The sequence below is a fragment of the Colobus angolensis genome, unplaced genomic scaffold (assembly GCF_000951035.1).
Source record: "Colobus angolensis palliatus isolate OR3802 unplaced genomic scaffold, Cang.pa_1.0 Scaffold110, whole genome shotgun sequence".
Taxonomy (NCBI): Eukaryota; Metazoa; Chordata; class Mammalia; order Primates; family Cercopithecidae; genus Colobus; species Colobus angolensis.
In genome coordinates this window covers 81,813-85,503 of record NW_012112031.1, presented here as the reverse complement: position 1 = coordinate 85,503, position 3,691 = coordinate 81,813, and the positions used below count along the sequence as shown (strand labels likewise).

General features: G+C 56.2%; 1 protein-coding gene across 1 annotated transcript in view; it reads left to right on the top strand.

The window, feature by feature from the left end:
• The window catches only part of DOC2B (double C2-like domains, beta), a gene marked incomplete at its 3' end in the record, with an annotated part of 59,874 nt that overhangs the window by 944 nt on the left and 55,239 nt on the right, over positions 1–3,691 (top strand). The window lies entirely within an intron of this gene.

Sequence of the window (3,691 nt, the reverse complement as noted above, 5' to 3'; positions counted from 1 at the left end):
TCTGGGTCTCAGTTAGTGCCCTGCCTGGGGACCAGGCCAGGCCTGCAGGCCTCAGAGCAGCCACCACCAGGGAGGGAGGAGCAGCTCTGGCCTGCCAGCCTCTAACTGCCCACTCACTGCCCAGGCCAGCACCCGCCCAGGCTGGCTCACTCCGTGCCAGGCCACTGGCGAAGCGGAGCGGGGCTGTGAAAGGTGCCAGGGTACTTGTGCAGAGTCCTGGTCTGTGTGCCCAGCCTGGTCTGTGTGCCTCAGAGGGCCCTTGTGCGGAGCCTAGGTCTGTGTGCCCCAGCCTGCCTCAGTGACCCCCAGCGAATTCCCCCCCATCAAAATCACTACAGCTGTAGTCCCAGCTACTTGGGAGCTGAGGCAGGAGGATTGCTTGAGCACAGAAGTTGGGGGCTGCAGTGAGCCATGATCTCACCACTGCACTCAGCCTGGGTAACAAAATGAGACCCTATTCAAAAAAAGGAAAAAAAATGAAAGAAAAATCACTGCCACATTCCTTATGCTAATAAGACAACGCAGGCCGGGCACGGTGGCTCACGCCTGTAATCCCAGCACTTTGGGAGGCTGAGGCGGGCGGATCACAAGGTCAGGAGATCGAGACCATCCTGGCTAACACGGTGAAACCCCGTCTCTACTAAAAAAATACAAGAAACTAGCCGGGCGAGGTGGCGGGCGCCTGTAGTCCCAGCTACTCAGGAGGCTGAGGCAGGAGAATGGCGTGAACCCGGGAGGCGGAGCTTGCAGTGAGCTGAGATCCGGCCACTGCACTCCAGCTTGGGCGACAGAGCGAGACTCCGTCTCAGGAAAAAAAAAAAAAAAAGACAACCCTAAAGTGTTTTTACAGATGAGGATTAACTGATTTACTTGACATGTTAATTAGCCACCCGTTAATGTGTGTGCAGGTTAGATCTCACACTCATTCACACAGAAGTACAGGCATGTGTCACCTAACAACCAGGATACGACGGGGATCCTTCCAAGAAATGTGTCATCCGGCGATTTCATCGTTGTGCAGACATAGAGGGCACGGACGTCAATCGAAATGGCAGAGCCTACAGCACACCTAGGCTAGGGGGGAGCGCCTGTGGCTCTTGGGTTACAAACCTGTACAGCACGTGACTGCGCTGAATACTGCAGCAACTGCAACACAGTGGAATTATGTGTGTAGCTAATCATAGAAAAGGTACAGTAAAAATACGGTATAAAAGATATTTTAAAACGATACAGGTGTGTAGAGCTTGCAGGACGGGAGTCGCTGTGGGAGAGTCAGTGTGTGGTGAGTGTGAGGGCCGAGGACATTACTGTCCACTCCTACGTGACTGGCAGTGTAGTGGGCTTCTTTATACCAGCATCACCACAAACAAGGGATAACGTGTTGCACCGCGACATTATAAGAGCTGCAACATCACTAGGCCATGGGAATTTTCAGCTCCTTTGTAATCTTACGGGACCACCGCTGGATATACAGCCTGTCACTGACAAACTTCGCTGTGCAATGCATGACTGTGTTTTAAACTAAATCACGCAGCTAGGCCACAGCACCACTCTCCTCCGCTCTGCACCTCCAGAGTGTGTAAGTGCAGACAGGTCGCTTGTGCCAATGTGGGCCTCAGATTCCCTGCTACATCCAAGATTGAGTCAGATGCACTCCGGGGTCTCTTGGCCCTGAAAGTCTGTGACTTTGTGGCGTCTCTGCCGTAGGCTATGGGGTGAGACCAGGCCAGGTCGCCAGGCTCCTCAAACTGGGGCAGAGCCCTTCATCCAAGCCCAGCAGCTCCTGCAGAACCTGAGAGCTGTGCCAGGCACACCCGGGAGAGCACATCAGCCAGACTCTGAACTGGGGTCCGGAGCCACCTCCCTCTGAATTTGCTGCTGATGTGGCTTGGATCTGTGCCCCAACCACGTGTCACGTTCAGTTGTAGCCCTCAGTGTTGGCGGTTTTCTCATGACTGGTTTAGCACCGTCCGCCTTTCGAGTTCTCACCAGCGCGGCCGTTTACAAGCGTGGAGCGCCTCCCGCCTCAGTCTCTTGCTGCTGCTCTGACCGTGTGGCGTGCCTGCTCCCCCTTCGCCTTCTGCCATGATTGTACGTTTCTGCAGGCCTCCTCAGAAGCTGAGTACAGGCCAACATCAAGCTTCCTGTACAGCCTGAGGGACCGTGAGCCAATTACATTGCTTTTCTTTATAAATTACCCAGCCTTGGGTGCTTCTTTATAGCAGTGCAAGAAAGGACTAACACAGCCAGGGACGGTGACCTGCAGGGCCCGGAGCAGCCACAGGTGTGGCCGTCCGCAGCTCGCAGGGCCTTCCAAGTCTGAACCGATGACAGCAGCTGTGGCAGGTGGGGCACAGCTGCTGTTTTCTGCACAGCTGGGGAGGGAGCAGCTCCTCTTGGAGAGCAAGTGTCTTCGTTTAGGAAAAAGCTCCTTTGTCATTAGCCATTTTAAAGGCACATTTCAACCAGGGGCCAAGGCCACAAAAGAGACATTAGAAACGAACACAATTGAGAGGAAAGCGCAGAGGTCAGAGCGAGGAGTTGAGGCAGGAGGTCCCTGAGTGAAGCTCCCTTCCACCCCTGCGTCCCCCGCACTTTCATGGGGTGGCCAGAGGACTTGTGTGTCATGTTCCGTTTGATGCTGTTGGCACTACAGTGATCTCAGTGCCTCCCTCCCACCCCAAACGTCTGCAGTGTCTCCCACACACCCAGATGCCTTGTGCCTGTGGATTTATGGGGGAACAGGGGCGGAGTGTCACATCTGAGTCTCTGTGGTTCAGAAATGTGTGCAAGGACACTATCCACCTCAACACTGAAATAACTCAGCCAAAGCAGAGCTCAGAGCCACAGGCGATGTTACAGAAACCTCAGCAAGGGCTGCGGCCTTCCGCAGGACACAGACGTGACCTGGCACTTTTTATGCAGCTGAGGAGCAGGTGACCACAGGCAGAGCGAGCAGCCACCCAGGTTTTCTAGGACCAACGGGTTTCGCGAGGTGCGGGACTTTTCAGGGCTGAAGCCAGGAAAGTTTCCAGCAAACTGGGGAGAGTTGATCACCGTAAACAGCCACCACCTGGGTCACGTGGGCCCCGGCTGGAGGCCACCTGGGTCACGTGGGCCCCGGCTGGAGGCCAGACTGGGTCTCTACACACTTCCCCTCAGTCAGCTCTCACATTAAAGGAATCATGGGGGTGGACACCATGCCCTCCGCTTCACAGAGGAGGAAACTGAGGCTGAGGGAAGTCCATCAACGTGCATACGACCACACCAGCGAGTGGCAGAGCGAGGATTTGAGCCCGAGGCCCGTGCTCTTCAGCTCTGTGCTTGTCACGTGGTCTCCTGAGGCTCCTTTAAACCGAAACCAACACCCTCAACAGCCTTACTCCGTGCCCTGGTGCAGAGCCTGGCCGAGGAGTCCCCTCGCTTCCCGTAGCCCCTCCCCATTCCTACCAATGCCTTCGCCTTCCTCAGACCACCCCCTGGCTGTAGGTGGCGATCTCCCCCTGCCACCCTTCCCACGTGTCAGCCCAGCAGAGCCCTGCGGACTTTCACCACACACCCCGCTCTGGATTCAGAAGAATCACAAACGCTGCCTGCTTTCTGTCCTCAGCCCCCTCCCCGCTGTGTCCCTGTCCCACACGCCCCGCCCTGACCCTCGGCCAGGCCTGCAGGCCTCAGAGCAGCCACCACC